At 43.9% G+C, this 12,333-nt stretch overlaps 1 pseudogene; it reads right to left on the bottom strand.

Annotated features, from left to right (window-relative positions):
• Positions 1 to 4,748: 4,748 nt before the first annotated feature.
• Positions 4,749 to 5,280, bottom strand: LOC100353863 (transformer-2 protein homolog beta pseudogene; annotated as a pseudogene).
• Between the last annotated feature and the right edge of the window lie 7,053 nt (positions 5,281 to 12,333).

The following is a 12,333-nucleotide window of genomic DNA, read 5'->3' as shown; positions in this document are numbered from 1 at the left end:
AGTGTACGAGCTTCCTTGTATTGTTTAAACAATCAAAGTGAAAATATATAGTCCCCCAATGTGTATGAGAAAGAAGCTTTATAATAAAATTTGAGGTTCTTCAGAAACTTATGCATGTGGACATCTTGAGATGCCCCTAAATTAGAAATGAAGCTAATAGAAATGGTGTGTGTGGGGGGAATGCTGTGTACATTTTACTTCTTTGGTATTTTAACTCAAAATATATGAAACATGGAAACTTATGGGGATTTTTTGCTTAATTCTATAGGATTAGAATTAATAAGAGACAAAAGTGTTCTGTTGAGAAATTCCAAATGAAAAAAATGACATTCACTCAAGACACTGGCAAGTTATGGAGGTCTAAATATATTTGTTGAACTTTATAGCCAGCTTAGATCACTAAAAAGGAGGTAAAAGTTTTACATACTAAATAAAGAACCACTTGTGATACAAAGTGTCCCAGTGTGTGTGCACTTCAGGAGGCAGAGTGTGAGATGGGGATTAGAGCACAGTGGTTTGTGCTGGGAAGTGATCGTAGGGTACAGGATCTCTGTAGGAGACACAGAGGGGTCAAACTGGGAGGGAGGAAGCTCAGTACAGTGTATTACCGAGTCCTCATCTCCGTGAGCCACTGCACTCGGTCCCACTGGGATTCAGTAGGAAGCTGTGAGGAGGGAAGGTGGGAACACTTAGCAGCAGCTGCTATTGCTCACGCTGCCAGGTCATCCCCGAGTGGGTGGGTGCTGGGAGAGGACCCTCAGAGCTGTCACAGGAGCCCTGTGCAGAGGTGGGAGATGGGCCATCACATGATGTCTGTGCAAAGCCTTTGCCACAGCCAAGGACAGAGACCAAATCCGGCCTGAGACACTGAGATGAGGCATAGGAGAGGTCAAGTACACAATAACTCCACCATTCTATCGTTTGATCTTTATGGTATGCTATCTTTATATGGGTGAAATATTTTTGACTATCTCAGAGGCTACTAAGACTTGTATTTTTCCCCCAAATTCTTTTTTCTTAACTGACAATATCCGTTTATTCTGGTTTATGTGTGTATTTTTGGCCTTGTCATTTTATTAGCTTTCTCCGAATGTCTGCTGATCATTCGTGGGTTTATATTTCAGAATGAAGAAATAGGATGATTCACTGGGATTTCATTGTATTTGTGAAGGACTTGCTAATCGGTTGGCTTTGATTTGTATGCTGAGCATACACTACTAGACATTACCTAAAGGGACCCGAACATGTCACAATGAAGACATTTTTACTTTGTGTTACATTGATTTCAGCTACTCTGTTTCATCCTGGACAGCTGATTTCAGTTTCTTTAGAGAAAGCACTCTGTGGTTTTGGAGAGGAAATGCAGAGAAGGGGTGCAGGGGCTGCACTAAGGGTCTAGCCTCAGGCATTCTCATTCTGGCTCACTATTTTGCTTTTCTTCTTTTTGGTTCCAGGATCCAATCTAGGATCACTTGTGGTATTAGTTTCATTTCTCCTTGGTCTTTAAATCTGGGATGTTTCTTCTGTCTTTCCGCTCTCTTCCCTCTTTTTTGCCTGTCTGAATTTTGGTCCTTTGATGAAGTGTTAGCCAGTTATTTTGTAGAATGACCTTCAGTATAGTTTGCTGGATGTCTCCTTTTTTTTTTTTTTTAATTTTCTTTTTTCTTTTTTTGTTTCCTTTGTAGTTGTTTTGTTTTCCTTTTCTTTTGTTTGATGTCTCCTTGTGATTAAATTCAGGTGTTGCAAGAGTAGTGCTGTAGAGAATGTGCACGCAGTGTGTCATTTTCCGGAGGTAAATGATGTTGATGTATCTTAACGGTGATGTCAGCTTTGATCATTTTGATAAGTTGACATCTGTAGCTTTCTTCATTGTAAAGTATTAGTTATTCCTTTTTAGAATTGATATGTAGCTGGGGGCCAGTGCTGTGGCGCAGTAGGTTAATCCTCTGCCTGCAGTGCCGGCATCCCATATGGGGGCCAGTTCTAGTCCTGGTTGCTCCTCTTCCAGTCCAGCTCTCTACTATGGGCTGAGAAAGCAGTAGAAGGTTCCCCAGGTGCTTGGGCCCCTGCACCCACGTGGGAGACCTGGAGAGAGCTCCTGGCTCCTGGCTTCGAATAAGCACAGCTCTGGCCTTTGAGGCCATTTGGGGAGTGAACCAGTGGATGGAAGACCTCTCTCTCGCTCTCTCTCTCCCTGTCAGTCCATAACTCTACCTGTCAAGTAAATAAAATAAGAATTGATATGTAGCTTGTGAGGAGATACTTGCTTCTCATGCTTTTTCTTCCCATTTTAGCATCTTCTCTAAAATTACTGTGGGATTTGGCTAAAGACAATTTCTCTTTTCCATCACTTCTTCAATTACTAGAATTTTATGAGGAAGAACAATATTTTTACGTTATCTTCTTGTTTTTATTTCTACCAGTATAGATATTTAATTTATTCTATGGATTGTAATGCACACCTATCAATCATATTTTTTTTTTTTGCTTAAAATCAGACTTCATTTATTGGGGCTTTTTTCAGTTGTGCCAAAAATCCTTTGGACATGTTCCAGTTTTGTGTATTTCTGACACTATTAAATATTTTAGGCTCATCTTGTACTTTTCCTGCTCTGTGACTAATACTGATAATTTTCCCTAAAAAGTTGTTCCTTTTATGAAACAGTAGTATCTAGAGACAAAGATTCAGGTAGTAGGTGTGCCAAACTATCACAGGGATGTTATTGCTTCTGGGCCTTCATATCAGAGATAGTTGGGAAAAACATGGATCTGTAACTTATAATTGGCAGCTTAAGAGAATAAAAACATATTGAGCATTTTAACAAAATCAGAAGAATACATTAAACAAAAACATAGTGAATACAAATTTTAATTCATTACACATAAATACAAGCTAACTGATTTAGTACATTCATTTTTATTCAATAAATATAACATTTTATTCATTCAAAACTAACTTATTGAAATATATATATAGGCCGGCACCTTGGCTCAATAGGCTAACCCTCTGCCTGCAGCGCCGGCACACCGGGTTCTAGTCCCGGTCGGGGCGCCAGATTCTGTCCCAGTTGCTCCTCTTCCAGGCCAGCTCTCTGCTGTGGCCCGGGAGTGCAGTGGAGGATGGCCCAGGTCCTTGGGCCCTGCACCCTATGGGAGAGCAGGATAAGCACCTGGCTCCTGCCATCGGATCAGCGCGGTGCGCCGGCTGCAATGCACAGCGCCGGCCGCAGCAGCCATGGAGGGTGAACCAATGGCAAAGGAAGACCTTTCTCTCTCTCTCTCTCTCACTGTCCACTCTGCCTGTCAAAAAAAAAAAAAAAGTGATTTGAGATTTGGTCATTCAATGGTTGGTTGGTTCATTTGTCAGTCATTTCATCTTTATGTGTGGGTTGGTTTGTTTATATTAGTTTTCTTTGTCCTTTTGTGAGTGTGCCATCATGGGAAATGGCTAATGTCCACCCCTGGGTGCAGCCCTTTACACTGTATTCTGAAAATAATAGTATTTTTTTTTGTACTTTTAGTAATAAGCCCATGAAGAAAAAAGAGTATGATATGGTTCTGTGGCAGTGCTTGGTTCTGGTACATTCTTGAAGCTCAGGAAATCTGGCCAGAAAATGGCTTCCTGAATTATAGCAACATTTTGCAATTGGATTTATTCTATAAAAGACAAGGGGCAGGGGACAGAGGGAAATGCCTTAGGTGCAGGTTTTTATAACATATCAGAATTAAGACTGTGCAAAGGAAATGTAATGTGATTCAAACAAAAAGATAAAATGCTTTGCCAGAGTCCAGTGTGGGGGACAGGGACTCACTGTTGACCCTGCTGAGTGCCCCGGCAGCTCTGATGCCTCCCTACAGGGGTTCTGAAGGTGATCCCATACCCTCAGACCACCAAGGGCTTCTTCACCCCTGCCTGCTCCTCCTCCCTGGGAATGGTCTCCATTGAATCCTAGCAGTGTGCTCATTTTGGTCAAGAAGCTACTCAGACTGATGCAGAACAATTCTTTCCCCAACCCACCCTTTAAAAAAAAACTTTACCATTAAGTTTTGCCATTTGGTAGCAATTTACACACAGGCATCAATCTTTGGAATACACTGGATTCAACAGAAAAGCCTTTAAATGAAGTTTGGAACTATAGAAATTTCTCAGCAGTCAACATTTAGACTAAAAAAATACTTGCAAAATATACTTCTCTGAAACCACTTAACTTTGACAAGGGACCAAACTACACAAATGCAGAATGACAACAGCATTTGCGTTTCAACTCCACCAAAAGTAGTCATCATAAAAACTGTAAAAGTCACCCAACTTCATTAGACACTGTTCTCTTTTTAAACAGGAGATGATAAAAATATTGTCTACAGGGGCATGTAATACAGCATAGTGGGTTAAGCTGCCACCTGCAATGCTGGCATGCCACATGGGCCCCAGTTCCAGTCCTGGTTGTCCACTTCCATTCCAGCTCTCTGCTAATGTGCAGGGAAAGCAGAGGACTATGGCCAAAGTGCTCAGGCCTCTGCAACCACATGGGAGACCTGGATGAAACTCCTGGTTCCTGGCTTCCATCTGGCCCACCCCCAGCTGTTGTGGCCATCTGGGGAGTGGAGCAGTGGATGGAAGATCTCTCTCTCACTACCTCTCTCTGTAAATCTGAATTTCAAATAAATAAATTTTTTAAAAAATATATTGTCCGCAAAAAACATCCCAGCCTATCTGGGGCAGGGTTTGGAGCTTCCAGCTTCATGGTTTAGTAGTGATCAGGTGAGTAGGATCGAGATCTGGAATGTGATCTGCACCCTCCATCACTACATTAAGGAGAAGGTGACCACCTTCTGTAACTGATTCTATCTGGAGCAGCCCTCCACCTGCTCCTCCTCTGCTACCTCCTCTCTAGGACCTGCTGTGGTAGTCTCCATTGTCAACCTCGATCATACCCTGTGTCACAGTAATCCGGGCAACGTGAATTGCCATATGTAGGTCTCTCCATGTAAATTCCTGGTGTTGGAGTATGTGGTCTTCTTGTTATAGAGAAATCCACTTTGGTTCTACGCCCATCAAGCTCCATTCTATTGGCAAGCTCTTTAGTTTTCTTGGCATCATATACGTTTTCAAAATAAAGGCAAATCCTCTTGAATGGTTAAATTTGCTGGTCATATACAATAGCCATGAGAAAATTTGTCTTGGATCTCTGCGGTGTACAAGTTCAAGCCAAATTCTCCAAGACAACAGTTGGGGTCAGGATTTGCCTGATTTCCAACAAGACGCCTGTGAGTAGACATGGGAGAATGGCCATGCCATCTGCTTAACCTCACTGTGAGGCCTGCTGCAGTATCGTGCATGGGAACTGGTCCCAGATCATGACTTGTATAAGGCTGTCCAGAGCTTCTCTCAGATCTAGACCCAGATTCAGATCTGGCCTGGCCTATGTCTGGAACGCCTGGAATCTCCCCTGGAGTGAGACCTTGCAGGGGAAAGCCTTGCAGACTTCCTGGATCCCTTAACACTTGCACTGCTAGAAGTGGAACGGGATCCCACTCGCCGTAGTTCTGCTAGCTGTTGCCACTCGTGACTCCTGGCTCCTCTTGCTCCTGGCTCCTCTCGCTGCTGCTTCTGTGCTTCCGTCAAAGCTGTCAACCTCTTTTTTTTTTTTTTAAAGATTTATTTATGTGTTTGAAAGAGTTACACAGAGAGAGGAGATGCACAGAGAAAGGAAGAAGTCTTTCATCTGCTAGTTCGCTCCCCAGCGGGCCGCAATGGCCAGAGCTGCATGGATCGGAAGCCAGGTGCCAGGGCCCCTATGCAGACACAGGAGCCCAAGGACTCAGGCCATCCTCCACTGCTCTCCCAGGCCATAGCAGAGAGCTTGATTGGAAGTGGAGCAGCCAGGACTTGAACTGGTGCCCACATGGGATGCTGGCACTGCAGGCGGTGGCTTTACCTGCTATGCCACAGTCTGGCCCCTCTTCCCTTTCTTTAAAGAGGTTCCACTGCGGATTGGCAGGATGCCAGTTTTGGAGTGTCCCAGAGCCGAGGTGCTCTGTACTGCCTCCGTAGAGGAGAGCCATTTCCCTAAAGGCAGGTGATGGCAAGTGACATAAACGTCAGGAATGCTCTAATGTTTATGCTCACTTTTCTACCTCAAGCTTAACAATAGCACACTCATAGGGAAGACCTTCCAAAGATGGGGAAATTGGCCTCTGTTTTTTTCACAACTTGTATACTTAGGCAGGTAGAAGTCCTTCTGCTCATGAGTACCTTCCTCACAGCAGGCTAGGAAAGAGCTGGGTAGACTGTAGGGGAATGATGTCCCAAGTCACCAGCACGCTGCTCTGATTTTCCGAGTAACTGACCCAGCCTTGGGCTTTACTGATGCTGGCCTAGTGTGGAGAATACACCCTCCTTTAAAGAAAGGAGTCCCAGGGCCAGTGTTGTGGAGTGGCCAGCTAAGCCACCACTTGCTTTTCCAGCATCCCATATCTGAACCTAGTTGGAATTCTGGCTGCTCAGCTGCTGATCCAGCTCCCTGCTAGTGCACCTGGGAAAGCAGTGGATGATGGCTCAAGTGTCAGCCCCTGGCATGCACATGGCATACCTGAATGGAGCTTCTGGCTTTGGTCTGGCCTAGCTCTGGCTGTGTGGCCAACTGGGGAGTGAACCAGTGGATGGAAGATATCTGTCTCTGCCTCCCTTTCTTTGTCACTCTGTCAAATAAAGAAATAAATATCTGTCTCTGCCTCCCTTTCTTTGTCACTCTGTCAAATAAAGAAATACATCTTAAGAATAATAATATAAAAAAGGAGTGCTCAGACAGCAAAACGAAAGGAACACGAAGTGAAGCAAAGGCCACATGAGGACCCTTCCGCCTACTCAGGAAGGAGTGCTGAGGCGCTTAGATGTATACTGACGTGCATCCCCAGGGTGCTGCTAACTTCAACGTGGTCAGCACGGGCTTTAGTGGGCAAAGCAAACTTGATGTTCAAAAGAAATTTCCAAGAGTGGAAAGTACCAGGGCTGGCGCTGTGGCACAGTGGGTTAAAGCCCGCGTCCTGCAGCTCCGGCATCTCATATGGGTGCCGGTTCGAGTCCTGGCTGCTCCTGTTCCAATCCAGCTCTCTGCTATGGCCTGGGAAAGCAGTGGAAGATAGCCCAAGTCCTCGAATCCCTGCACCTGCTTGGAAGACCCAGAAGAAGCGACTGACTCCTGACTTCAGATCAGCATAGCTCTGACCGTTGCTGTCATTTGGGGAGTGAACCAGCAGATGGAAGACCTCTCTTTCTCTCTGGCTCTACCTCTCTCTGTAACTCTGTGTTTTAAATAAATAAAATAAATCTTAAAAGAAAAAAAGAAAGTAGCATGGGAAAATCTCTGAATTGGTGGAGATTGACTTTCAAGTTTTAGTAGATATAATTAAGTTCAGGGGAAAAAAGGAACAACATAAGATAAAGGAGCAGACCACCCTCATGGCATAGCTATTGGCCAGGAGAGAAGGGTTCTACTGCAGTCATCACCATCAGATCCCAGGAAGAGCCCTGGGCCCCAAATCCCCAGTAAGAAAGGTCACCAATCAGTGGGACCCCATTCATGTGTTTACTGTAATGAAGTGGGGCACTAGAAAAAGGAGGGTCCAGTTCCCAGAAAGTCTGGAGACTATAATGGAATGCTCCAGATAACCAAGAGTGACCAAGAATGAGGGATCCCAAGGCTCTAAGACACCTCAAAAGCTCCATGAAGATCACCCCCGTGGAGCTCCTGATGACATTAAAGGTGGGAAAGGATGTGGTGGTTTTCTGCCGAACCCAGGAGTTAGCTACTCTGTTTGAGTGGAGCCATTGAGAAAACATCCCCTCTGACCATTAGAGTGCCCAGAGAGAATAATTTAAAACAAGCTTGTCTCCAAATGTTGACTGTCCAGTACCTCTACTGGGGCAGGCTTTATTACAAACCTGGGATGACAAATGCCTTATCCCCTGAAAGACTGGGAATTCAGCTGCCTCAAGAGAATGCCTGTGTTTTCCTGGCAGCTCTGCTCCTACAGGGAAGGGAAACACCAGCTGACAGTCCTGAAGATTTCTTGAGAGAGAGAGAAGGGCAGGTGAATCAGGGAAGAGTGAGAGCACCCTCTCCATGTAATGTAAAGCTCTGACCTGACTTCCAAACACCCAGCTTCAAGCAACAGCCTTTGAGAGGATTGCCCAAAAGAGGAATCCAGACCCTCTTAAGAAAACTCCTTGAATACAAGTTGATTTGGTCCTTAATAGCCAAGAATCTCTTTGTCATGTTCAGTTTCCCTGTTATATGTTGCTATGAGTCCTCACTCCTTCCAGATGAGTCTAGGAGCACAGCCCACTGAGAAGACATACTTTGAGTATAAATGGTTCCCAGCTGCAGGGCTCAAGCAAGCACAATTCATTTAGCTTTCTGAGCTCAGTTTGAGTCTCCTTGTGGGAATATTGGTTTGTGAAGGATTGAAGGGCTATCAACCAGACTGTGGAAGATATCCACCCAGCAGTTTGCATACTTGACGGAGATTATAGCTGGTTTACAGTTATAGGTTAAAAGGATGATTTCTACTGTACCCCCGCTGGGCTCTGGGTTTTGGGACCTATTTGCCTTTGATTGGGAGGATCCTGAGCCTCAAGTAAAACAACAATGCTGTTGCACTGTCCTACCCTAGGTATTCAAATATGCCCTAACCATATTTGAAGAAATCCCCCAGCAAGGGATTTGAGAGATGTACCAATCACAAAGGGCACACTGCTTCAATATGTAAATTACATTTGGATTACCACTAAGAACAGAGACCTCACACAAATATACTATATTGTCTTCAAATTTTCCAACTGAGTCTTCATATAAAGGGCCTAGATTTCTCAACCAACTATAAAGGATCTGGGATTTAAACTTTCATAGGGCAAAGAAGCCTACTTCCTGACCAGAGAGGGGCTCTTTCCAGGCTGTCCGTCTCTGCCACGCTCTACAATTTCCAGCTTCTACTGTATTTGGTTTCCAAACTTCAACCTGAGAGTGAAACCTCTATTTGAAACCCCCAAAATTCAGAAAATGAGCCATTAGAATGAAATGGAGAATGACACCAATCCTTCTTCTTAATCATAAGCTATGAACTGCACAAGCCTCCAGTCTGCCAGATATTGTCAAACTTTTTTTGATGTGTTTGTCCACGACAGGGAATCAGCTAAGGAGTCTTGATCCAGAATTTGGGATTAAGCAGAGCAGTGGCATATTTGTCTAAATGGTTAGACATGGTTTCCCATGGATGGCCAGCCTACCTGAGTGCAGTAACAGTCACTTGCTGATTTGTTATAGGAAGTAGAAAAGCTCACCCTGGGCTAGCCAACCACTATGCACACCCCACATTATATATTACCATTGCCAGAACAAAAAGGGGGTGTTGGCTGAAGCTATCAGACCACTCTGCTAGACAACCCAAATGTGAAATTAAGAGCAGTATCAGTCCTTATCCCTGCCATTTTATTGCCAAGCAGTACTGAATAAACTGCCCATGACTGACTGGTTCCTCCTTGGAAAATTCAGATTTGAAAATGTTCACCAGTGTGAGAAGTTGCATGGAAGAAGAAGTACATAGGCTGAGTATAAGGCAGTCACCCACAACGAGACTCTTGAACCGAGCTCAGAAAGCTAAATTAATTATGCTTGCTTGACCAATCAGAAGGTGACTATTTGTACTCAAAGTATGTATTCTCAGTGGAAAATGCTCCTAGAGTCATCTGGAAGGAATGAGGACTCATAGCAGCAAATACCAGGGAAAGTGAACATAGTAAGAAATTCTTGGCTATTCAAGGTCATCATGATGCCAAATAAGTCACTATTTTGCATTGTCTGGGACTTCTGAAAGCTGACACCAAAGATCACAAGAGTTAAAAGAAACAGCCCAGGCAGATAAACTGTGAATTAAGCTACCAAAATTCCGAGAAGACAATATTATGGTTTCAGTGCCTCACACAGGCTTAACAAATATCCATCCTAATTATTTTGACGAAGACTTGGAAATCCTGATGAATGAGGCCTTCCATACTTATGTGATTTAATTCAGAATTGTAGCATGAAAATATGGACTTATAATGAATACAGGCCTATACACGTTTTAAAAATTTATTTGGGGGTGAGAGAGAGAGTGCTCCCATTCACTGGCTTACTCCCCAAGTGCCCACGATGGGGGCTGAGCTTTCCAGCTGTAAACTTGATCCAGGTCTCCCTGCATGGGTGGCAGGAATCCAGTGGTTGGAGCTATTGCCACTGCATCCATGGTCTACATTAGAAGGGAGCTGGAGTCAGGAACCAGAGGTAGATATCAAATCCCAAATACTCTCATGGAATGAAGGCACCTTATATGGTATCTTTACTGTCAGTCTGAATTTCGGCCACTGGGAATCATTAATATCAGGGCAATTATTGAAAAGGTGACTAACCACATTCTCCAGAGTGCCCATTATGGCCATATGCCACTCTCCAAAGGACACATGGGCATGGAAGTGACCTCAATATGAGAAAAACTATTGACATGGTGTTCCAGAAATGGGCACACTGTACGAAAAAGAATCCAGACTTGGAATCCCCTGGTCATTAATGTAGTTTGGGCCAGGGGAACTGGACAAGGAGAATAGATTTTACTCTGATGACAAAGGCAAGAGGAAACCTCAGTAGTTTTAGTAGACACCACTAAAGGATAGGGAGAAGTTTTTTCATACAGAATGGAAAAAAGCTTCTGAAATGATAAAGAGCCTCTCTAGGAAATAATTCTCAAATTGTGACTCCACTATTTAATTCTGAGTGACATTGGAAGAACCATCATCACCGACAGAGCTCTGGAAGTATCAGGAGTTCTAGAAATCCAGTGGAAAACAGAGAAAATGAACATTGGAAGAACAAACAAAATTTGCCAAGAAACAAACTTGAGATAAGGTACCGCTTAGAGTTCTTGTATCCCTCAGAAGTGGGCTCCAACTGAGGTTTTATGAAATGCTATGTGGGAGACCCTTCCTATATAATGAATACAATCAAAGTTCAACCAACAATGATCAGGTAAGAATAGATGCCATAACGTGGGTAATCTATCAGCGTGAAAGTAACTGCTATTCTCAAGTTTGCCTCTGCCAGGTTGACCTGTCCAACAGATGTGCCTCTTTAGAGATTGGCCTCAGAAGACTTGGTGTTGCTGAAATCCCGGAAATACAAGTACCCTAAAGAAGAAATCCAATCTCCTTGGGAAGGACCCAAACCCATGCTACTGGTGAGTTATCCTTAAGGAAAACTTCAGGTAGTCAAGCTTTGGATCCATCATTCCCAAGTCAAACATGAAGCATTGCAACCCTTAGATGAACCAAGCTCTTTTCTTGGCATCCACTATTGGGGCAACACAGGAAACAGAAACTTCGCTCACAGCAAAGAGCACAGCATCTGACACTCCCCTTCATGGAAGACTAGCACATTGAAAACACCAGCTTCTCCCAATCAGAAGGAACTGAATACTCCACTTAGTGATTGACTGATCTTAAATTCTTACCCCCCCCCAAAAAAAAATTCCCAGTTAAGTAATCTATTTTGTCCTAATGTCAGATCTTGACAGAATTTAGAGAATATTATTGTTTTGACTGGCATAGTACTAGTTAACTGACTAATTCTTTGTAGGAGAACGTTCATTTCTTTTTTCTAAAGCTAATGCTCATCTTGTTATATGTGTGTTCCACTAAGGTGAGTATACGTAGGCAATGTTATAGTCACTGCCTGGCATTCTATTATTTTGTGTTGTTGCCCTACATTGATCAATTTCTAGATACTCATTGACTTCTGCCAAAAATGCTAGATTAACTTCCACTGTAATTATAGTGCCCTTTAGCTTTTGAATGGAACTGCCAGTCTTGCTGTTCTGATTGGCCTACTTAATTGCATATTTTCAATTTTTGTTATTTTATGCTTTCTTGGGTATTTTTTTTTTGGACAGGCAGAGTTAGACAGTGAGAGAGAGAGAGAGAGAAACAGAGAGAAAGGTTTTCGTTCCATTGGTTCACCCCTCAAATGGCCACTATGGCCGTCGCACTGTGCCCATCCGAAGCCAGGAGCCAGGTGCTTCCTCCTGATCTCCTATGTGGGTGCAGGGCCCAAGCACCTGGGCCATCCTCCACCTGTGGAGCCCAAGCACCTGTGGCCTTCCCGGGCCACAGCAGAGAGCTGGACTGGAAGAGTAGCAACCTTGACAGAATCCGGTGCCCCAACTGGGACCAGAACCCAGGGTGCCGGCGCTGCACGTGGAGGATTAGTCAAGTGAGCTGCAGCGTCGGCCTTTCTTGGGTAT

This window comes from Oryctolagus cuniculus, chromosome 8 (assembly GCF_051225735.1).
Source record: "Oryctolagus cuniculus isolate XC-2025 breed Fujian yellow rabbit chromosome 8, ASM5122573v1, whole genome shotgun sequence".
In the NCBI taxonomy this organism is placed as follows: domain Eukaryota; kingdom Metazoa; phylum Chordata; class Mammalia; order Lagomorpha; family Leporidae; genus Oryctolagus; species Oryctolagus cuniculus.
The sequence above is the reverse complement of the archived record's forward strand: the minus strand, read 5'-3'. Positions and strand labels throughout refer to the sequence as shown.